This window comes from Triturus cristatus, chromosome 10 (assembly GCF_964204655.1).
Source record: "Triturus cristatus chromosome 10, aTriCri1.1, whole genome shotgun sequence".
NCBI lineage: Eukaryota > Metazoa > Chordata > Amphibia > Caudata > Salamandridae > Triturus > Triturus cristatus.
This window is the reverse complement of record NC_140593.1, coordinates 810,459,677-810,485,375: the sequence shown is the minus strand read 5'-3', so window position 1 is coordinate 810,485,375 and position 25,699 is coordinate 810,459,677.

Below are 25,699 nucleotides of genomic sequence, written 5' to 3'. Positions count from 1 at the left end.
TGGTCAGAGGCCACGCCCCTTTATCCACCACACTGAAAATGCGCCTCTTGGTGCACTGCTGGTGGCGTATGAGGTCCCCTTGCCTCATGAGGGACTCAGGAGTAAATTGGACTTCTTCCCCCAAGCAGCAGTGCACCAGCGGCATGTTTGCAGAGTGGTGTAGAAAGGGGCGTGACCTCTGACTACCTCTCAGCAATCCATCTGTGTTGGCCTTACTGGAGGTAATCAGAAGGCTAGTTGGTCCCCCAAGGACCCTCAAGAGCCATGGGGACTTCATCCCCCAAATAGTAGTGCACCAGGAGGCGTGTTTGGAGGAGAAAGAGGGTGTGACCACCAAAACCCTCTGCGCAAATCCACTCGAGTGCCAAGGGGACTTCATCCCCCAACCAGTCATGTGCCAGGAGGTGCGTTTGCAGAGTGGTGGAGAAAGGGGGTGTGGCCACCAAAAACCTCTCATTGAACCCACAGTGTGGGACTTGCTAGAGGCAACAGGAGGGCTAGTTGGCCCCCAAGGACACACAATTGCCAAGGGGATACCATCCACCTACTAGAAGTGTGCCACAAGGCATGTTTGAGTGGTGGAGAAAAGGGGCATGGCCTCCTACGAAGTCTCAGCAATCCCACTGTGTGTTACTTACTGGAGGTAACAGGAGGGGTAGTTGGGCCCCAAGGACATCCTCTGTACTGCATTCACTGAAAAAAACAAAGTTACAGGGACGTTATAGTTAGGCTCAAATTTCACTTGTGAATGTTAGAAGTAGCAGCACTGATTAGTAGTACACAAAGTGTAGTGATTTAACTTTGTAGTGGCTCAGTATGTATCCTCAAGTCTCAGAAATGTTTACAAAACACTTACACTCACTGGATGACGTCTTGAGTGATGTCATGAGTGATGTAATATGTGAGGTCCTAAGCAGTGCATTGCAGGAGCATCATTTATAGTTGGCTCAGGTAACTATAACTGCTGATTTTCACTGGTCTTGCACAAGTGAAATTGAGCCTAACTATAATGTCCCTGTAACTTTTGTTTTTTTCAGTGAATTTCTAAGTTTTTTTATTTTACTTCCAAACTGTAACCTGTAACCTTTGAACTTGAGTGAGTGAGTGCATGAGTGTCTCAGTGGGTATGTGATTGAGTGTGTGTCTCAATGGATGTGTGAGTAGGTGTGTGAGTTTCTGAGTGGGTCTGGGAGTGCCTGTATAAGTGTCTCACTGGGTGTGTGAGTGGGTGTGTAAGTGTCTGAATGGGTCTCTGAGTGGGTGCGTGAGTATCTGAGTGGGTGCATGAGAGTATCTGAGTGGGTTTGCAAATGCCTCCATGAGTGTGTGAGTCAGTCTGTGAGTGGGTGCATGAGTGTCTCAGTGGGCCTATGAGTGGGTGTATGTGTCTGAGTGGATCTGTGAGTGGGTACATGAGTGACTGAATGTGTCTGTGAGTGGCTGTGGGAGTGCTGTGTGGGTCTGTGGGTGGCTGCATAAGTGTCTGAGTATGTCTGTGAGTGGGTGTGTGAGTGTCTGTGTGGGTGTGTCCGTAGCAGTGTGGGTGGCTCAGCCACCAATAAACCACACCTGCACTTTTGTCTAATAAGAGGCCACCGTTTTACACAAAATTTCTACCCACGTGGATTTCTTTCTACCTCCTTGGGTAAATATCCAGTATGTATTCTACACTACAGCTGTGTACTGGAGCACAAGGTAAATGTCACTAGTGACAATGTGTGTGTTTTGGTAATATGATTGTTCCTGGTGGGTCTTTATCCAGAAATATGTGATAACATGAGTCCTCCTATAGGGAAGACCCCAAGACTACAAAGACGTAAATCTCCACCAAACAAGGGTCCCTACACTTAGTTATATAAAGTAAGTGCTTCTTTGTTTGTTTGTTTGTTTGTTTGGTGTAGATGTCCTCATATTGCTCTGCATCAAGAACTTGTCACAAAAATCAGAGGGCAATGCACTCGGGAGGCCGCTTGTTAAGCTATCCATCACCACCCCCATTACCTTACAACCTTCACTCACAAATAATACTATACTGACAAATCCATCTCATAAAACAAATACATCAGCATCTCCTTTCACTACCCCTCAAAAACAAAATATATCACACACACCAGCACAACAAAAGCTCTCAAGCACAACACCTCATAATACTTACCAGCACAAATTACAAACATACACCCACCCTTCAAATTACACACATGAACAAACTCCAATAACAAACTTTCACTCTTCCACCACACCCAACACATATACAGTATTACAACTCTCCTTCAACTTCCTCTCATCCATTGCACAATTTAGAACCGTACTACATGACCCACATGCTGCACTGCCACCCCTAACTCATACACCTTCCACCTGAAACAGATGCAAACAAAATAAGCAATGTGACACACCTCACAACTTCGCTTCTCTAGGGCTACCGCACCACAAGGTTACACTACAAAAACAAAACAGCACACCAGCTCACTCTCAAACACTGTCTCCACCACCTATGCACACAGACCCATCAAAATGCCTTCTTAGCCTGCTGGACAAAGAACATGATACAGAAAAGCTACACAATTTTCCTCAGATACCTAATACCAACACTAAGGACACACCATCTGCAAGCCCACAAAATACTGCTCACTCCTCTACAAAACAAAGTCACACTATCTCCAAAGCACATTCTCTAAACTGTCTACTAATAAATGCTCGATCACTCTCTAAAAACAAACATCACATCCACGACCTTCTCACTGACGCAAAACCAGACATACTATTCATAAATGAGTCATAGTTGGGAGATGATATGGCTTCAGGCCTGCATGAAGCCATTCCTCAGGGGTATCAAATGATCCCCCAAAATTGGATAGGCAAAAAAGGAGGAGACCAAGCTGTTGTGTTTATTTCACTACAGTTGATGACATCTCCATAAAAAATTGTGAGGCCCTTTTCATGCAATCTCACACTGTCTTCCTCCTGTAACTTCCTGCTCCTTTACAGACATCCACTAGCAAGGTAACATTCTCAGACACACTTCAAACCTGATAACACTACAATCCAACCTTTGCATTCTGGGTGACCTCAATATTTGGTTTGACAAACCAACTATTCCCCATCCGAAAATATTCATCGCTGGCCTAGAAGCACTGAACCAGTATCAGATCGTCCACGAACCCACACACATCGCTAGACATATCCTAGATGTCATTTTTGCAAATACAGAACAAGTTACCTTTCAAACGATGACTCCGGTCTCAACTCATTGACCGCCCCGGGGTACCGACGGACAGAGCGGGCCCCCTTTCCTGAGTTGTATCCAGGTTGAGGTGAGGGTGTCATCCAAACTATTTGGATGGACCCAATAAATACTGAACACCTGAATCATCGGTGTAGTATTATTACTATTATTTTGTTCAATTTGAGTACACCACAGCAGTAGCTTTATCTTTCACCCGGTCCTGAAGAAAGCCCATATCCTTGTATAGATCCCAAGGGCTGAAACATGTCGACCTATTGCGAAGAGTAGTGTCGAATCTCCACTAATCTACCTTATGCACTTTTTTAATTCTGACAGTGAAACCTACACAGTAAAGCCTTTTTTGGTATTCACTAGCCAGTTTTAACTTCACCACTAGTTTTCTCACCACTAGTTTTCTCACCACTGATTCTCTAGCACTGCTCTCTTTTACCTCACTCATAGTATAAGGAACACTACTCCTTATACATACAGCCTCATCCTCGCTGAACAAAATCCCTGGACTCCTCCCTCTTAGTGAGGAGGTTGTAGCCCCCTTTGGAACTAGGTTTTTCCACTGGAGGAACAAACCCGATGATGAAGCATGTCACCTCTTGGTGAGTGAGGGCTCCAGTCCTCTTTTGGGATTATCCCTGTGGGGATTCAATTCACCTGCCTTGGTCTTTTGTGTTCACTACCTTCTTAGACCCGAGATGATCTCTGTGTTTACTTAGAATATGGGGAAACTTCATCTTGCTAGTTTATAAACTTTTTCCCTTTGACCCCCCTAATTCCTGTTGTTTATACATGGTATGATCACCATTTGCTTATCTTCCAACATAAAACAACATTAAACGACGTACCTAAAACCACCTTACGCACATCCACTTATCGGCTGTAGAACAAACTCAATTTGGAACACTTAGAAACACAACTAAGATCCAGTACAGATTTAGAAACAATATATTATGTTCAAAAACTATATAAGTGGCTACAGGAAGCTTTTGATATGCTGATACCACTAAAAACCACACAATAGAACAAAAGAAAACAAGCACCTTGGAGAAATACAGAGATAAAAGAGCTAAAACAACAATTAGAAAGCTGCAACGTGCCTGGTTCTCAACAAACGCCAACCAAGACAAACTTCGCCTACAGAAAATTAACAGATTTCGCAAACCAAATTGCCTAAAAGCAGCTCATCCTGTTACCCAAGGGTTCACGGACAAACTGGCAAGTCATCACACAGACAATGCAGACACACTGGACTCATACCTAAAACAGAGACAAAGCATCAGCACTAACCCTTTTACAAAGCTACAATCCAAGAATACTCTAACCCAGCCTCTCTATTCCTTCCAACACATTTCACACAATTAATTTATGAACCTGATCAAAGCAAGCAGGTCAGCCGGCAGCTTCTCTGACCCATGTCCCCTGCAAACCTTCAAGACAATTCTTCTAAGAACCTCTGCTGCCACTCCAGTAAGGAGAATCATCAACAACTCCTTAAATACCGGACTATTTCCAAAAGAACTCAAAAAGTCATACATATGCCCATTACTGAAGAAAATAAACTTAGACCCGCTGAACCCTAACAACTACAGACCGATTTCAAATTTCAAATGGACCATACCTGGGCAAACTGGTAGAAAGAGCAGCTTTCACCCAGATGTCACAATTCCTTTAAGAGAATGCCATACTTATAGACTTCCAAATGGGATTCCATCCAGGAAGTTGCCCAGAATCTAAAGAACACAGTTGACTGCAACGGGGGCTTCTCTTGGACCTCTCAACTGCCTTTGACATGGTTGACCATGACACTCTGCTACAAAGACTCTACGAAGCGGGCATAGAGGGGACTGCTCTAGACTGGATCACGTCTTACCTTCGAAATAGAACTAATGCCATCCATACCCCACCCTTCTCATCCAAACTGTACTTCAGAAAGGCAGAGGTCCCTCAAGGCTCTATTATCTCACCTATGCCTTTCAACATCTACATGAAGTCATTACCAGCACTGATCAATCAATTTCACCTCACGTGCTATAACTATGCAGATGACACACAAATACTCCTTCAACTGCAATGCCCCAAAGACATTGGAAACTCACCAATCTTCAGTTGTCTCAGAGCTGTGGATCAATGGATGAGGTGGAGCCATCTCAAATTGAATGCTTCCATAACAGAAATACTCATGTGTGGCGATTGGAAACATTATGACCCACTCACTGCCTGGCCTGATGATCTGGGAACACCGCCTAAAATATCAAAGGAAGTAAACTTCAGAATGACCATGGACTCCAAGCTATTGATGAATGCCCAAGTGAAAAAACTAGCAAGATCAAGCTTTGTTACTATAAAAAATCTGCGACGAATCTTCCACCATTTGGGATTTCCACACAAGGTGCAGGCTACTATCTCCCTTGTTTTGTCCAAACTCGATTACGCCAATAGCCTATACCACGGATCACCTTTAACAACCATGTAAAGACTACAACGGATTCAGAACTCGGCTACCAGACTACTCTTACATATAAAACCACAAGACCATATCTCCCCTGCGTTATCTTACCGGTTGCCAGAAGATCCATGTTCAAGCTGCTTTGTATCACACACAAAGCAATACATGGAACGGGACCGCCCTTCATCAGGAATAAAATCACCAAACGCATTTAACAAAGGAACCTCCGATCTAGAGTTGCACCTCGCCTCAAAATCCCAAGATACAACAAAAAAACAATGGTTGACACATAATTCTCTGTTCAAGCTGTGGTAAACAAAAATCTTCTTTACCGGACTGAATTTCATACGGGATCTTGAAATAAAATAAAATAGCTCAGAATAACAAGAGGCAGAATCCGTGGTATAAGAGTTTCTAAATGGGCTTTATTCCATCAAAAATGGCCGACTCGAGTCGCGGCCTTCAGGTTCCGTCACCACGAGGGTTCAGGAAGTGAAGTACAATACTTTATTGACAGACATGCATTTTTATAATAAGTACATTACAATGAAACGAATGTAGAAGGCGTAACATTTGATAAGAAAAGTGACAAAACAGGTACGTAATCGAAACTAGGCGTAATAAGGAATAAAAGAAACATGATTGGTTAGGATTATCAGACATAGGTGGATCTATAAGATAATACTTGGCATAGATGCGCGCGCAGCAGCATGACGTGTGATTGACGTGCAACTAGGGGGTGAAGGGGACTTGACATTTAGCTCTACATGTGGAGACGAGAAGTCTGGGGGGTCAAGTCAACCTAATCCCAAATCATGTCTAACATCCTATGTTTAAAGAACTATGTTATCCACAAGGAAGGACTCTCGGACAGAATCTAGTCTATACTGACTGTGTGCGTGCACAAACGCCTAAGTGTCTATATGAGATGCGAGGGGCAGAAAACTTTCCATGGCAGCAGGGCTATGAATCACTTGCAGGAGGACGGAAAGGCTGAGTCCTTTGCTTGTGAGCTAAAGGAAATGTTTACCTAAATCACTAGACAGGAATGCATCGGCTGAAGAGCAAAATAGATAATTCGAAGGTGAAATACAGCTTCTTGGCAGGCAGGCGAAAACTGGCCGAGGCAGGCACCGTTAGCTGCACAGGGAGTAGGGCAAAGTTCATGGATACAGATGCGAGCTCAAGCTGAAGCTGTCAAAGACAGAGAGCAGGGAAAGGCTTTGAGGACAGAATCGGGCCTACTTGCCTGAACTGTAAAAATGGAGTAACTTAGCCATATAAAGTCGGTGGCCTTTCATACTTAGGAATCGAATATCCAGCCCATCGATGGCGGATCTGACAGAGAACATGTCGACGGTAGACACACATATGTTTGCGTCTTAGAAACTGGAACTAGAGGGAACATACATGTACTTGTAACATGCATATAGAACCGTTGGGGTCCAAGATAGGGGACATAACTGATCAGGAAAATCCACATTTCCACATTCCCTCCTTGTCCCCTACTTGCCCTTCAAGAGATATCAATCTTCATCATTCCATCGATTTGCTCATGGAGCATCATTTCTTCTTCCTTCTTCTTCCGGCATTTTGAACGAGAACTGTGATATGGAATGCATGATGTGGCACACAGACCACAAATCGCTGGTCCACATTGCAGGCATAAACAACAACTGAAGAGCATAAGAAGGCCAATACCTAGGAAGGATAGAACTCTCCATCCCCAGGCTGATATCACACTCCAAAACCACCCGGACCACGTCCAAGTGCCTGGATTTTCGTGTATCTGGCTTACAATCTTATGAAGGCGTGTTATAGCTTTATATACAGATGGCGAATTTTCTGGTATGAATATGCAGCAGCTGGATCCGATGACCCTGCAAGCTCCGCCCCTATCGGCCAGGATGACGTCAAGGACAAGACGATTCTGGAGAACAACAATTCTCATCACTGATTGTTCCTCTGTCAGATTGCCTAGGGCGGCTATAGTCTCATTTACTACAGCTTCAAGAGTCTTGGTGAGTCTACGTATCAGCTTACTATTTGATATTGTACCTATATAGGGAAAGATACCTTTATTGAAATCTGCATACTTGTCCCATGCCGTCTCAGTATAATCGACAACTGAGAGATCTCTTCGCTCTCTATTGTGTACTAAATGAACATTTCGATAATAATCAGGGGGAGCTAGAAAAACAGGTGGCAGAAGGAATGCTATGTAACAGGTACCATCCCAATCTAGAGGCAAACGCATATATGCAGTCTGACCACATATAAAGTAAGAATGGCGAGAAGCTCTAAATGAAGATTTACCTTGATCACTATATTCTACTGTAGTAACGCATTGGCTATGGCCCATGTGTATGGAACCAACTTTTCTCACACATAATTCACCCTTAACTGGAAATACTGACATAGTGGGCAGAATTAGTTCAACTTCGGATTTGACATTCAAAATCATAAGATTAGGCGTAAAATTACCTAATTTATACACTTCATTTTCTAAATCAGTTCCTGTTCTACTGGGGTGACCCTCCTTATTAGGGTGACAGACTTTGAATAAAACTAGATTCAGATTTCCCCATATCCAATGTTGTTGATAAACTGCTGTGTCTGGGTCTATGGAATTTAATAAACTAAACCATGCTCCACAGGAGCCATTGTGTGTGAACGGATGTGGAAAGAAAGGCAGAACTCCTTTGTTATTCTGATAGGGAGGGAGTCGGCCACACACCCAACAATTGGTGGCATTACTAGTCTGATGGGAATGATGTAACATACTAATGAATGTGTTATTGCGCAGCGCAAGTCTATAGGACAACTCATGTGGGGGGAATTCACTAAAAGAATGTTCATCAGTTATATTGAAAGCACGTTTAGAAACAGGATAATACATATGCAACAATATACTTGCAGTAACTAAAAAACTCAAGAAAAACAAAATTAATAAAGTCACAATACAGTGGTTACGCAGTAATTTACAATAAGCATGTCGTTTCATTATGATTCTGGACTCTACATGATTCAGACCTAAGGGATACATGTCGGGACAGATTCAACCGCTTCACCTTGGAGAGGACTTAAACAATCAAATCGTCCGACAGTTTAGATCTGGACCTGAGTTTCTGCTTGTAAAGTTCGGTGCTACTGGCCTCAGCCAAAGGTAGCTTTGAGTCAATGGGGGAAGACACACGGGGAGTACTGTTTGTGTCAGGAGGAAGTCCATGAAATTTCTTTATATGGCTGGAATGCACCCAGCCTTTTCTCCCTTCGATCTTCACAGCTGTTCTGGTCGTCAGCAGGACCAACTTAGGACGCCTCCACCTTGGCTCCAGTTGGGTTTTCCGATCAAAATTCCTGACGAGAACATAATCGCCGGGAATTACATCATGAGGTTTCACCTCGGTGTTGTCGGGAAAAGCTGCGACTACCTGTGAACGACAAGATTGTAGTGCAGACATCAAGGAAGCCAGGTAATCTGTCAGCATATTACAATCAACATCAGTTATTTTACGGGGTATAGGCGTCCCCCACATATTCGGTGGTCTACCAAAGATCACCTCATAAGGGGATAGCCCTGTTCGAGAGTGTGCTACCATCCTCATGTAAAATAGCGCAACTGGTAAAGCTACTATCCAGTCCACACCTTTCTCCTGACATATTTTAGACAGTCTGATTTTTAAAAGTTGATTATGTCGTTCCACGAGACCTGCTGCCTCGGGGTGTCGGACACAGTGGAATTTCCACTGATATCCCAACAAAAGTGAGACATGTTTCATTAATTCGGATGAGAAAGGCTGGCCGTTATCTGAATATACAACACGTGGTAAACCGTACCGTGGGAAGAATTCTCGAACTAGCTGCTTGGCAGTAGTCGGGGCAGTGTAATCTGATACGGGATACGCCTCTGTCCAACGGGAGAGAGCGCAGACAACTACGAGAACATATTTGAATCCTCGACAACGTTCCATCTGAATATAATCCATCTGGAGGACTTCAAAAGGATGGTCAGGAGGCTGAAATCCACCCTGCTCTACGGGAACACTCTTTCCTGGATTAAACTGACAACATATCATACAGGTACGAACCTTTTGTTTAGCTGCTGCTCGTAAATGTTTGTTGAACCAAATGTGCTGAATGCTGTCTAGCATAGCCTTCTCTCCTAAATGTGCTGGACTGTGAACTGTAGCTATAATGGCTTGAACCATGGAATCAGGGAGAAACCATACAGATTTCTCCTTCGTCATCCATCCTTGATCTGTCTGGATCCCTCCTAGTTCAGTCCACTTCTTTATTTCTTCTGCTGTGGCATGTGTCTGTATATCAATTACGTCAAGTGCGGGATCCTTAATTGTCATACACTGTGTTGGTGTCTGAACTATTGGCTTTGTCATGTCTAATGTGCGATTCTGAGCAGTCTGTTTAGCTGTTCTGTCAGCTAAATCATTGCCTTGAGAAATGATATCAGTAACCTTCGTGTGTGCTTTACATTTCATAATCGATATAGCAGTGGGTAGATGTATTGCGTTTAACAAAGCATGAATGAGGGGTCCGTGCTGAATGTGGGCACCATGGGAAGTTAAATAACCTCTCTCTCGCCACAACACGCCGAAGTCGTGTACAACTCCGAATGCATAACGTGAGTCAGTGTATACATTAACTTTCTTATTTGTGGCTTGAATACAGGCTTGTGTTAGAGCAATAAGTTCTGCTGCTTGGGCGGACAAAGTATCTATACAATTTGTCTCAATAACTTCAGTGTCTGTTGTGACTGCATACGCGGCCACTAAATCTCCTGTACTTGTTCTCATGCACGATCCGTCTACATACAACGTCAGGTCTGGATCTAACAACGGAACGTCTGTCAAGTCTTGTCTAGGTTTCGTCTTTATTTCAATGATTTCAACACAATCATGAGCTAGTGGGTCTGTTCCAATTACAGGTAATAGTGTAGCAGGATTCAATGTATTACACCGTCGGATCTCTATGTGTGGTTGAAACAATGTCAATTCATAACCGGTAAGTCTTGCTATGGTCAAGTGTTGTGTTTGTGTTCGGTTCACAAGAACCTCTACTGCATGTGGTACTTGTACTGTCAATGGATGTCCTAATACTATGGCATCGCTTTGTCTGATTGCTAAAGCTGTCGCTGCCACTGATTTCAGACATGCAGGCAAAGCCTGAGCTACGGGATCTAATGTACTGGAAAAATAAGCACATGGCTTGCGTGATCCTGCTTGATCCTGAGTGAGTACTGACAAGGCAGTACCTTCGCGTTCTGTAACAAAGAGTGTAAAATGTTTGCTATAACATGGTGTTGCTAAAACAGGTGCTCGACATAAAGCTTTCTTTAAGCTTTCAAAAGCTTGTGTATGTTCCTGAGTCCAAGGGAGAACAGTCGATGTGGCTGCCTCCTGTGTGGTTAACTGAATGAGTGGTTTTGCTAGAAAAGCGTACTGAGGGATCCACTGCCTACAATATGAAGTGAGGCCTATGAAAGCTCGCACCTCCTTTTGTGTCTGGGGTATTGACATGTTAGCAATTAACTGGATGCGATCCGGTGTAAGCTGCCTTCCCTCCTTGGACTGCGAGTGACCAAGATAAATAACTCGCTGGACACAGAATTGCAGCTTAGAAGGAGACACCTTGTGCCCCTTGTCGGCTAGGAAATGTAAAACTGTCAGAGAAGCTTTTTCACATTCTGGCTCGCTTTTCGCTGTGATCAGCAGATCATCGACATATTGAAGCAGTGCAGTATTGACTGGCATGTGGATACTGTCATGTTCTCTCTTCAGTGCTTGGCTGTAGATGCTGGGGCTTTCTGTGAATCCTTGGGGAGCGCGTGAGAATTTAAAGCTGCGCCCATTTAAACTGAATCCGAACAAATATTGGCTTTCCGGATCTATTGGGACGCTGAAAAAGGCATTCTTGAGATCGATTACAGTAAAGAATGTTGCTTCGGAATCAATTGCTGTCAACAATGATGATATATCAGGGACCACAGGGAATTGTGGTACAATGCACTTGTTTAGTTCACGCAAATCAATAACCAATCGGTACACTGGTGGGGCAGTAGGATCAGTTCGTTTAAGAATCGGAATTATCGGTGAATTACATACATTGGAGTCTGTTTCTACAACTACTCCCTGGACAATCAGCTCATCAATGATTTTCAGCAAAGCCACTACAGCATCATGCGGTAACTTGTATTGTCGCATTCGTGGTAGTACCACTCCTGCTTTCAGGGTGACTCGATAGGGTGTAATGTTCATGCAGCCAACATCCGTAGGGCCTTGTGCCCATAGATGTACTGGTAAAGTCTGTAGTCGGGGATCCATGTCTCTAGACACATAGTGACCTTTAAAATCACGTAAAAACAACCTTACTCCTTCCGGAGAACAACATATTATGGCTCCTAGTGCTTTCAGAGTTTTAATTCCTAACAGATTTTCTGGGCATGATTTAGTAAGCAATAAATCTGTAGTTCGTGTCAAAGGTCCTATCGTAAGTGGTAGAGGCTGTGATACTTCATTAACAATAGGTTTTCCTGAAAAACCAAGGGAAATATTTTGAGAGCCTGAGAGGGGTGCCCCTGGAACTTCACTACGTTTTATGGTTGTTCGACTTGCCCCTGTATCGAGTAAGAATTTTCTATCTTGACCTAATAATTCACTATGTACATAAGGTCCTTCTTGATCTACAGGAATCTCGATAAGCGGTAAGTCAACTTCCCTCTCTAGGCTTGTTCATGCGTAACGCTGATACTCAGGGTATTCATGCTGTGCAGTCTGATACATTTGTCGTGTTGTGGTTTGTGTGGCAGTAGCAGGCAACGGCGGTGCAGCTGGCACAAACTGTATGGGTTGCTGTGAGGCTGGCATGGACTGTTGTTGAACTGGCATGGACTGTCCATGCTGCATAGCTCCTTGTTCATTCTGATCTTGTCTAACTAATCGTGGTCTCTCCTTTGCAATACCTGTAGCTATATTACGTTTCAGGACTGGACAATCGTGTACATAATGGCCCAGTTGTTTACAGTAATTGCAGCTTCCTTTTACAGGAACTGCAGAATCACCAGAATGTGTCACACCCTTTTTGTGACCATCTGCTGGTACTGTCTGAGAAACTAGCATTTTCATTTTTGTATCCTTCATGCGTCTATGCTCGTGTTCTTGTTCATCCCTAATTCTATTGTGATGATACTGTAACATTTGTAGCATTTGTGACGGAGTGTTACTTTGCCAGGTACTCTCGAATTTCAATATTCTATTCTTTACTGGAGGCAATGCATTTTCCACTAATTTTGTCACAAATAAATGTGGATATGAGTCACTACTTGCTTTTATACCACTATTTATACCAAAACATTTTTCAAATCGAGCATAATAATCGCTTGTGTCTTCATCTTGCTTTTGTTTGCAGGCTGTGATTGCACCCCAATCTTCCTTTTTTGTAGTTAATAAACGTGGCAGTACCTGTACTAGTAAACCTGGTAACAGTTTAACTTTATCCCCGAGCCCTGAACCTGCAGTTCGGCCCCTTTCTTCCTCTGCTAATGCTGTCCAGTCTATCTTTTGGTCACCCACTTCCCACTCTTTTTCTTTCAGTTTTTCATAAATGCCAGCAGGCAAAAGCACCTTTAATATCGTCATAATATCAGGAAAGGTGTACTCTCCCATCAGTAACATGTCTTTAATTTCTCGGTGGAAACCCGCTGGGTCTTTGTCATGACTAGGTACTACTTTCTTCATTTCCAATAATTCCATTTTTGATATGGGTGTGTAAACAAATACACGGTGAAACTCATTGTCTTCGCCTTTTATTGGGTGCACTTCTCGTAGGGGATTTTGTCTATCCATATAGTACGGCGCTCTTTCTCTGCGGGGCAGCGAGAGAGAATCCGGACTTACAAAAAGGACATACTGCTTACGTGACACTAATATCTCTTTAATTAGCTTGTTACTAGAACCTCTCCATCTGTTTGTGAGTAGTTCCGTTAATATATCAGGTAAAGGACCAGGGTCAGCATGTTGGCTCTTATATAATATGAGGAGTTGCTGAATCATATAGATTCCAGCTAAACGTTGTTCATCTGTACTGAGATTAAAAAACGTGTGTGCTACGGTCTCATCACCGTATTTTTCAGGACTGTCAATCCAGTGAACGGCTGATCTGGCTAACTCTTGCTCATCCATGGAATCGAGGAAGTGGTAACCCCTTCGTTCTCGTAATATTTTATCTGCGGCTTGAAACGAATGTTCAGGAGACTTCAGATTTATTATAGGCGTCGGATACGTTCTGCTATTATTTGGGCATACTGAGTGTATGGGATCAGAAAAACATCTAGTATTTTCACAGGATCTTCCTCTGCCTACATAAGCTATGGTCTCTGACTGTCTTGCGGAATTCCCTGATTCGGACATTTCATCTTGCTCAAACTCGTCTGTTCCCAATCTCTCTTCATGAATACGCTCTATTTCTTTACGGATTTTTCGGCACATGGCTATTATACAATTTTGCTTATCGTGTCTCCCTTCTGATATATTCTGACTCCATTTTGTAAGAATAAGCATTGCATTCGGGTCTACCCCCGGGCGGTCTTGATTTCTGATCACACAGTTTATGAGGAAACGTAACAGTTCCCCCTGTATTTCTACTTTCTGGAATTCCATAGCTCTGTTAATACATCCTGGATCTCGTCCTGTTTGAACAAAATGATATATGTTATCTAGATGCGTAGTCATTCCTGGTAACCTTGCTAAATACTCTGCGGCTCGCCTGATACGTAATGATGCCAGGACCATTTCGTCCTCTTTACCAACCACTGGGTCATATCTACAATTTACAAGGAGTTCCTTAAGCGTACGTTCACTTACGAATTTAGGTGTACGTGAATGTGCTGATTCTTGAAAAACAAGTTTATTTATTCTGGGTGGTGTAAAGGTAATGCTAGCACCTCCCGTGGCCCCATCTGGGGCGTCGGGTGTGAATGGGTTCGTTGAACGTGACACAGCAACTATGGGTGTCGATACCCCTGTAGAATCGACTGCGGAGACAGATGCGGAAACAGATGTGCTTGCTGACGCTTGCGTCGGGACTTGCTGTTGCACGGGGACAGATACCTGATCCTGACGTTGAACCCCTACACCAGACGGTCTATGTGGTGCGGCGTTAGCATATTCGGGAGCTGCGTCGTCTAGATATGAGGAAAGAAAAACATCTTCTGCGGTTCTGGGATGCCCCTTTGGATGTACCTTAATTGGAAATAATGGGGGTGGCAAGTCTTTTGGCATTTCTGGAGCAGCCTTAGGTAGTCCTTCGGCTAGAAGGGGATACATACCATTCATAAGAGCATTTCTTTGTCTATTTACTTGTTCTGATTTCACTCGGATACCTTCCTCAATTAATAGACTTTCTTGAGCTTTATTTGAACTTTCTTTACTCCTCTCTTCTTGTCTACGTGCTTTTTCTGTTCGTCTATGAGATTCTTTACGCCATAACTCAACAGCGTCTTTCTGTGACTGTCTGACCTTTCTTTTCCATAACTCTTCCTCCACTTTCATGATGCACTCTGCATCCCAGGTTCCCGCTACGGGCCACCTTTGACTTTCCGGCAATCCCTTGGTATAGTCTACCCATAGATCAAGAAACAATATGGCATCTAAGCCATGCTTATGGTACATAAAATGCCCTGGAGTGTCCCTAGGAGGAATAGGAACTGCTTCTTCAAGCACCCCTTTTCTGGTAGTAATCTGTCTTAACTTCGAGAAGAGCGGCATATTGACAACTGATCTGATACTTACTCTTGAACTCACTTAATACGAAAAACACAATAATGAACAGTGAACAATGAACACTCATTCATACCACAATATTTGAACACTTTAAACATTAAACATTAAACATTTTAACAACGACCGACAATGATGACAGTCTGCCTAACTAATCACCACGCTGAATTCTTGACAATAACTGCATACTTCGGAATACTTGATATACTGCTAAACAGTACATATACACTGCTAAACAGTGCAGACCGGATTTGTGTACCCAAATCCGTCTTGACCGGCACAACCTATGTGCGCGTCAACACGCCTCCCCGGCGATGGTACTCACCGAGTAGCTCCTTGAAACGGAAGGCCTCAGAGAATGGACAGGACTCGATGACTGCGGACAGCGGACCCTCTGGACATCGGGGTTTCGAAATAACTGGTGGGCCTCTGTATACCTCGGATCTTGCTCTCTCAGCTAGGCTCTGGTCGGGATACTTCGCACTTCTCACCGCCTCGTCTGGGTTGATCGCAGCCTCAGTCGCCCCCGCTTGACCGGAGGGAGCTTACAGGAAATCCTGCTGGTACGCGTTTATGGTCCGTCCAGCTGTGGCAGGAGACCGGGCCTGCAACGCACCGCCGGCGCGTGAGATGAGAAAGTGTCCCTGTTCGGGCGCCATTATGTGGTAAACAAAAATCTTCTTTACCGGACTGAATTTCATACGGGATCTTGAAATAAAATAAAATAGCTCAGAATAACAAGAGGCAGAATCCGTGGTATAAGAGTTTCTAAATGGGCTTTATTCCATCAAAAATGGCCGACTCGAGTCGCGGCCTTCAGGTTCCGTCACCACGAGGGTTCAGGAAGTGAAGTACAATACTTTATTGACAGACATGCATTTTTATAATAAGTACATTACAATGAAACGAATGTAGAAGGCGTAACATTTGATAAGAAAAGTGACAAAACAGGTACGTAATCGAAACTAGGCGTAATAAGGAATAAAAGAAACATGATTGGTTAGGATTATCAGACATAGGTGGATCTATAAGATAATACTTGGCATAGATGCGCGCGCAGCAGCATGACGTGTGATTGACGTGCAACTAGGGGGTGAAGGGGACTTGACATTTAGCTCTACATGTGGAGACGAGAAGTCTGGGGGGTCAAGTCAACCTAATCCCAAATCATGTCTAACATCCTATGTTTAAAGAACTATGTTATCCACAAGGAAGGACTCTCGGACAGAATCTAGTCTATACTGACTGTGTGCGTGCACAAACGCCTAAGTGTCTATATGAGATGCGAGGGGCAGAAAACTTTCCATGGCAGCAGGGCTATGAATCACTTGCAGGAGGACGGAAAGGCTGAGTCCTTTGCTTGTGAGCTAAAGGAAATGTTTACCTAAATCACTAGACAGGAATGCATCGGCTGAAGAGCAAAATAGATAATTCGAAGGTGAAATACAGCTTCTTGGCAGGCAGGCGAAAACTGGCCGAGGCAGGCACCGTTAGCTGCACAGGGAGTAGGGCAAAGTTCATGGATACAGATGCGAGCTCAAGCTGAAGCTGTCAAAGACAGAGAGCAGGGAAAGGCTTTGAGGACAGAATCGGGCCTACTTGCCTGAACTGTAAAAATGGAGTAACTTAGCCATATAAAGTCGGTGGCCTTTCATACTTAGGAATCGAATATCCAGCCCATCGATGGCGGATCTGACAGAGAACATGTCGACGGTAGACACACATATGTTTGCGTCTTAGAAACTGGAACTAGAGGGAACATACATGTACTTGTAACATGCATATAGAACCGTTGGGGTCCAAGATAGGGGACATAACTGATCAGGAAAATCCACATTTCCACAAAGCAGCCAAACTATGGAACTCATTGCCCCCCAACATAAGATTCACGGATAACCACCTTATCTTCAGAAAACTACTCAAGAATTGGCTTTTCCCCATGTAACCACCATACGAAAACAGATAGAAATATACATCATATCTCTCTGTATATAAGCATTTATTTCTACCATAGATATATACCTATATATGTGTATTGCTTTGTATAAACGTGCAGATTGTTTATGTTTAAAAACGTATCATACATAGATATTCATTAATTCTGCTTAACAAATGTATATATTACTGATAGATACATTATTCTATATTTAACATGTATATAAGTGATCGCATAAGTAAGTAAATCTTTTTATCATAACTATCTAGAATTACTTCACCATTGAACTACAAAAAATATATATATATAAATAAAAAAAAACTAATTTAAAGTGCAACACTTGAAAGCCAGAGTTTATTAAATGCATCTTGAATCTATACATACTACCTTCCTTTATGCATCTATATACCTTACATTTACTTATGGATCTATATCTTTATTACTTTTAGATCTATATATTTATTACTTTACCTATTTATTACTTTTCTTCTAATTCAGCGTTTCCAATGCACTACCCTATTTTTCACCCCATACCGCTCTCAATATATCCTCTAGCTCAAATCTCGTTCTACTACCCTTTCCAATGCACTACCCTATTTCTCACCCTATACCACTATCAATATATCCATTACCTCCATTCTCCCACTCATCCCAAACGCCATACCACTACTATGACCCCCAAAATAACCCTTTTAAGACTCTTCCCTACTCCATCCCTCCTTGCATCATCTCACACCTCTTTTTACTATTCCGATCCCCCACACAAGCCTTTCTAAACCGTCCCTTTTACTCATCCCCTTCACCTTCCTTTTACTCATCCCTAGTCTCCTCCGATTGCTATGAACTCCAAAATAAACACACACAAAAGTAAATAAAAAACACTCTAAATCCTTCCCTTCTATCCCTCCACTATCCTAACAGACTAACATGTCCACCACTCAAATTAATTTCATATTTCACTATACTATTTTACTATACTAATTCACCACTAATCCTTTATAGGTTCCATAGTAGCATGCTACTCACCGAAAAAGCACTTCAACACCCCATCAGGGGTAGCAAGTGCTATATAAATGCAAACCTTTTTACCTCTCCTACCCCTTCGCTAACCTTCTCAATCCAAATAACTGACTAAGATGTCCACCACTCAAATTACTTTCATATTTCACTATACTAATTCACCACTAACACTGTATGGGTTCCAGAGTGGTGTGCTACTCACCCAAAAAAAGCACTTCAACACTCCATCAGGGTTAGCAAGAGCTATATAAATTAGGAGTGGACGACAATTTCCGTTCCGCTCGCGGAAATTGCGACAATTCGACATTTTCGCGTTCCGCACGGAACGCGAAAATGTCGAATTGTCGCAATTTCCGCGAGGGAACGGAAATTGTCGCCTTGAGTCCTTCCTTTCCTGTCACAGAAATTAAACCTCAACAGGAAGCACTTACAGATATAAATAAAGCAGGGGCCCGAGTTGAAGCTCAAATTCAGTAACGCATTAATCAGCACAAAACATTCGGGAGCTAGGTCGAGGCTGGGCAGGTGTGCTTTTCTCCCCATATCTACCGTCAAAAATTACCTGTGATATTTGGTGGAGCTCTGTGCAGCCATGACTTTCTCGAGCGCATTCCCCTTGTAGTTCCTGACACCAGGAGGTTCTGTCTCCTCGTCTGCTGCTCTGATCGGTCTCTGGCGCTTTATAAACAAAAGGCATGTGAACTGCATGGAAGCCCCGCCCCACACACCAGCGGTGGGCAACGTCTTCCCGCCCTTTACCCCACTATGATGGACAGCTGACTCGAGGGACCCCAGGGCCGTCGGCGCCGTGGCAAAGTTAGCACTTACTGATTAGCCAGTAGAAAGTACTCGAGTAGAGGTATTGCACAAAACGGTGGCATCTCCTTAGGTAAATATGCAGGGCAGGAATCATTCTGGCACAATGCTCCTGTAACAAAAATGAAACCCCAACCAGAAGCACTAATCTCCGCGATCACGCGAAATATCGCGTGATCGCGGAGATTTTGTGCCGTTTCGCGATATTTGGCGAAAGGCACTTCCGCTAATTCCGCCCACCCCTAATATAAATGCAAACCTTTCTCTCTTCTCTATCCCTCCACTATCCTTTTCAATCCAAATTACTGACTAACATATCCACCACTCAAATCACTTTCATACTTTCGCTATACTAATTCACCACTAATCTTTTATGGGTTCCAAAGTAGCGTGCTACTCACTGAAAAATTGCTTCAACACCCCATCAAGGGTATTTATATAGTTATTTGAAAGGTTTTATATAGCGCTGGCTAGACCCATAGGTATCAGAGGCAGTACAATAAGTATAAACAATTGTTCAGGGATAAGTGTAAACAGTCAAATAAAACACAACAACTTGAGTTAGATAAAAAGGGATGGGTACAAGCAAAATACATGAAGGGGGACATAAAGAAAACACAGTCAGTTACAGCAGCACAATTGATTTGGAAATCAAAAAAGGGGGGCAGACGGGGTAGTTAACATGGGGGGAGGGAGGAGCAAATTTTTCAGCTGTAGTAAAAGCGCAAAAGAGGGGCTAAGCAAATAAAGTGAGGTGGGTGGGCCGACAATCTGGAGAATTGACCAGGTATGAGTGGCAATAGAATAAATGGGGAGAGGACTAGTCTGGGATAGAAGGAAGAGGTAGGGGGACATGATAAGGGTAGAGATGGGGGAAAGATGGGGAAATGGGGGGTTAGAGTGGGAGACAGTTAACAGAAAAGATGAGGCTGAATAATAAAGTGGGGGGAAGGAGGGACAATGGATAAAGCAAAAAGGAACATTAAAACAGGGGGAGAGGAGAGAGTAGAGTCTGAAGAGAGATTATGGACCAAAGTATTTGTTGAGAAGGTGGAATTTGACGTCTTAGGGGTTGCAGAGCAGGTCCTTAGAGAGTGAGTTCTAGATGTTCGGAGCATTCCCGGAGAAGGAGCAAGATTGGGTAGATTTTTTATTAAACAGAGGTGGGATGAGGAGGAGAGTATTGGTGCTTCTCGTCAGTCGAGTGCACCCTGCTTTGTTGAGTTTATTAGTAAGGTAAAGCGGGGTTTGTTGGTGAAGAGCTTTATGAGTTATGCATGCAGTCTTGTAGAGGCATCTGCCTTCAATGGCTAGCCAGTTGAGGGCTTCGAGGTTAGGTGAGATGTGATCAAATTGTTTGCAGTCAGAAATTAGTCTCGCCGCCAAGTGGAGAACGGATCTGAGGGGAGCTAGGTGAACTTTAGGGGTTCCAGTGAGGATAGCATTGCCATAGTCAAGTTTGGAGAGAACTAGCGATTGTACAACCCATTTGAAATCTTCTACGGGAATGAAGGGTTTAATTTTTTTAAGGTGACGGAGAGTGAAAAGGGCCCTTTGGTGGAGTTTTTTATGTGGTCATTCAGGGTGAGGTTTTTGTCTAGGGTGAAACCCAGTAATTTGGTAAAGTTGGAAAAGGAGAGTGTCATGTTCCCCGTTTCTGGATTGGCTGGCGCGCAAGGTGTTGTGTGCACGTGGGCGTCAGCTCCCTTTGCTGAAATCAGCCTAAGCAGGTCAGGCGTCTAGTCTTCCTAGACGGGACCTGCCTCGAACCAACAGTTGACCGGCACTTCCGGGGAAGGACCTACATCCGAAGCGAAGCCGCCGTAATCAGCGCTTCATATCGCCGTACTGAGCTTCGCAAGAGCGAATGCCCTAACAGCAACCGGAATTTCTCCGAACTTCTGGATACACGACTCGTGCAAGGGGACGGAGCCGCGCTTATTCCGACTTTCCCACAGCGCAGGAGCGCTTTCAGAGACACACGCGACTTGTTCAAAGGCACAAAGTCGCATCTACTTTGTTATTTGTTTCCCCGCAAGTGCAGGAGCGCTTTCCTTTGTTTGTTGTTCCCTGCAAGCGCAGGAGCGCTTTCCTTGGTTTTACGCGACCCATGTGTAACACAGAGTCGCGTTTACTTTAGTTTCTCCCCCAAGCGCAGGAGCGCTCTCACAGAGCACACACGACTCGTGCAAGGGCACAAAGTCATACTTTTCTCCACAGTGCCAGAAAGCGCAGAAGCGCTTTTGTTTTCCTTTTCCCAGCAACACTCCCCTGGATACTCCCACCAGCGCAGGAGAGCTTTTCTGGTTACCTCTGCGACGTGTACTAGGGCACAAAGTCCCACACTATACTTTGGCAACCAGCGCAGGAGCGCATACTCCTATTTTTGCAACCAGCGCCGGAGCGCATACTCTTATACTTTGGCAACCAACGCAGGAGCGCATACTCTTTCCTTTCCAGAGCAGGCCGTGCAAGGGCAGGAGATTGCCGTTTAGCTACTTACGGATCAGTGGTGTTCACAACGCTGGTTCTTTGGGGATCCAGAACACTGCTAACTGGTCTTCTCCGCTCTATAAGCGCTGCGTCTCAGGTGACTACACTTTTTCTTCTATTCTTTGTTGTTTCTCCTTGTTACCTGTGTCTGGCGTGTGTGCTACCCATCTGTTCCATTCCTTAGGTGCTGTCCACCACGAACCCCAAGAAAATCCGAGGGCAGATCACTCCCAGCATCCTTCTACGCTGCTTACACCATATTTTGGTTGCCTCCCCCAGTCCCCTCTTCAGCCTAGTTAGTACTCAGCCTTTTCTAGGGGACGGAGGGAGCTGGAGGGAGTTATCCATGTCTTCCCTGCGGGATTACTCCACAAACAGACGGTGAGTGTTGTGGGGACCTGACAGAGAGCGAGCAGTTAAGTGCGTTGAGGTCAGATATCCAGCTTTGGATGGGGAGTCGGTTATTTTTTGGGGAGAATAGAATGATTTCTGTTTTTTTCAGGTTCAGTTTTAGAAGGTTAGAAAAGAACCAGTCTTGGATCTTGCTCAGGGTGTTATTGAGATGAAGTATGTCAGAGTGGGATTGAATCTTGTAGTAGAGTTGGGTATTGTCAGCATAGAGTAATAATAACAATCCACATTTGTAAAGCGCGAACAATCACCCGCAAGGGTCTCTACGCGCTGGGGGCCGTCGGGAAGATTAAGCAAGCTATTGCCCAGAGTCACATGGTGCTGGGCTAATCTGCCGCCGGCGCCGGGGATTGAACCGTGATCCCCAGATTCCGGTGTCAGTCGCCCTGGCCGTGGCGCCACACCTCTACAACTAGAGGTGATAATTGATTCCAGCTTGTTTCAAAATGAGGGTGAGGGGTTCCATGAAGAGGTTAAAGAGGGAGGGGGAGAGGATAGAGCCCTGGGGGATGCCCAGGGAGACAGGTGTAGGGCTGGAGAGGAAGTCTTTAATTTTGATTTGTTGTGTTCTGTGTTGAAGGAAGGAGGAGAAACAATTGAGGACCAGACCATTAAGGCCGAAGCTAGCTTTGAGTGAGTTCAGTAAGGCAGCGTGGTTAACAGTGTCAAGGGCTGCTGAGAGGTCAAGGAGAATAAGAATGCAGGGTTCGTCATTATCGAGGGAAAATTGAATATCATCAATAATGTTAAGCATAGCAGTTTCAGTGCAACAGCATTTTCTGAAGCCGGATTGAAGGGAGTCAAGTAAATTGAAATTCCCTATATGTTTGTCCAATTGGAGCAATGCACATTTCTCAAGGGCTTTAGAAAGAAGAGGGAGGTTGGAGGTGGGGCGGAGGTTGTTGAGATCGTTGGGGTCAGCAGTGGGGTTTTTCAGAATTGGAGTGATTTGACCAAGTTGAAGGGAGTCATGGACACAACCAGTGGCGAGGGAGAAGTTAATGATGTTAGTCTATGAGGGGGCAATGATGTGATTAAGTTGGTGAACGAGGTTAGAAGGGAGAGGATCTTTAGTATGTGAGGTTGGCTTAAGTTTAGAATTTATATTAAACACTTCGAGCTGAGTCATTGGACGGAAGTTATGCCAGGAGGCATTGTTTTTCAGAAGTAAGTCAGGAGGGAAGTAATCTGGGGAATTTGTGAGGGGTAGGTAAGTGGGAGATTACATGGTTGTGGGGAGTTAGAAAGGGGGGCGAGTTGTTTGAAATGTTTGGGGCATGGCGGGGTTGGTAGTAACCAGAGGTAGACGGAAGGATTGGTCAATCTTGGCGATTTTGTCCGAGAGGAAGTTAGCAATTTCTTTGCATCTATCAGTTGAGGCCAACAGTTCAGGAGGGGTGGATGACGTTTGTTTTCTGGCAATGTTGAACAGTTCTCTGGGGCGATTTTTGGAACGCTCAAGTTGGGCTCGAAAAAAGGTTGCCTTTTCAGAGAAAATGTGTTTCTTGTAAATTGATCTGGTCGATCTGAGGAGGGCAAGGTGAGAGGAAGAGGGGTGTTGTCTCCAGGATCGTTCTGCCATTCTAAGTTGACGTCGTTCAAGATTGAGTTCAGGGTTGTACCAAGATTTAGAGTGAATTTGTCTTTGGTGCTTAAGTTTAAGAGGGGCACTTTGGGCCAGGACATCGCTAATGGTCTTACTAAAGTGCTCGGTGAGTTCTTAAGTATTATGGGAGAGGGGGAGGTGAAGTTGCGCTTGGAGTTTAGATTCAAGTAAACCGGGTGGGATTCGTTTGAGGTTTCTGGTCCACTTCAGGTGTTTGGAATTACTGGTAGGGGGTAGTGGGGCAATGGAAGCAATATGAAACAGGATGAGGTGATGGTCAGACCAGTCTGTGGGGATGATGTTGGAAAGGTAGATCAGATTAGGACTGGAAATGAGGGCACAGAGAGTGCCCCCTTTGTTGTGGGTTGGTTTGTGACAAAGTTGCTTCAGGTCGTAGATCTCTAGAAGGTTGGAGAGGCGCATGACAGTGGGATCCTCAATATTATTCCAGTGGATGTTGAAGTCTCCTAGGAAGAGATTTGTTTGTGTCAGAAAGGGAGGAGTGAGATAGGTCTAAAAATTCATCAGCAAAGAGAAGAGGTTTACCTGGGGGGTGATAGATGTTATGTAGCCTAATCGGAGGGGAACCCTGAGAAGTGAGTTCAACGCCGAGGTATTCAAAGGTAGAGTGGTCTGAGTTTTTTAGAGTGGTGATTTGAAGTTCATTTTTGTGGATTAAGGCTAGTCCACCCCCTTTTCTGTCGGGTCGGTCCTTCCTAATGATGGAGTAGCCGGGGGGGGGGGAGGGTAAGTAGGTCAAGGAAAGCCGTTGAGTGTTCATTAAGCCAGGTTTCTGTCAGGAAGGCGGTGTCAATAGCCTCAGTGAGGATGGTGTCCGAGATTTCCGTCGCGTGACAGACTGCCGACCGGCAATTTACAAGCATGCAAGAAAGGGTTTAGGGTTGTCATTTTTAGGTTTGCGAGAGTGGATGGAGGCAATTTGGGCTGGGGGTCGAGGAGAGCTGGGGGAGGAAGCGATTCGGGTAAGGCCCGTAATTACTGGGACATTGGAAGTTATGGAAGGGTGGATGGAGGTAAGCTGAGCTGGAGGTCGAGGAGAGTTGGGAGAGGAGGGTGTTCTGTTTATGCCCATAATCATTGGGATGTTGGAGTAGGGGAGAGGGAGGTCAGTTGTTAAGGGCTTAGGAGGGTAGGAGTTAACTAGGTTAATAAGGTCATGAGTGGTAAGGTAGTTGGCAGCACGGCATGGTCTGTGAGTTCGATTGCAGAGTGGGATGGTGCTCCAACTCGTGTGACTGGTAAGGATATGGGAGTAAGGGCGATGTGAGTCAGTACGATTAGGGTAAGTCCTAGAGTAAAGGGTGTGGTAATCCTCTCTGAGATGAAAAAGTTTGTTCGACATGGCAGTGAGTATATAGTCTACGTTGGTTAGTGTTTGAGTAATAAGATGAAGGGGGGGATAAGGTGGACAAGGAGGGGGGATGGTGGAAGGTCAGTGTTGGTAGAGGAAGGAGTTGGGAAGAGCGGCGGGGGAGAGAAGCAGGAGGTGGGAGTAGTGACAGGGATCTGGGAGATGAACAGGGGATTTAGAGTAGAGAACGGCGGTTCAGTACTATCGTTGGTCGAAAGGCCGGGAGGGGATGAGAGGGAGGGAGGGGATGAGAGGGAGTGAGGGTGGCAGGGAAGGACCTCATCAGGTGGAGTGGGGAGAATGCTATTGAACAGAGTATTTCGAGTATGGAGGGGCGGTAAAGTGTTGGATTCAGGGAAGGATAAGGGAGAGGACGGGGGAGTGTGAGGGATACCAGGATCGGTCGCTTCGGGTTGGGTGGAGAGGATGTTGTTGGGAGATAGAGGGTTAGGTGCAAGGGAGCGTACTGTAGGATATTCCAGGGGTGGGGGCAGTAAGGTTGAGGTGTGGTTGGAGGAAGAGAGAGGGAGGTGAGAAGGGATATGAGGGGGGGAGGTCATTAGC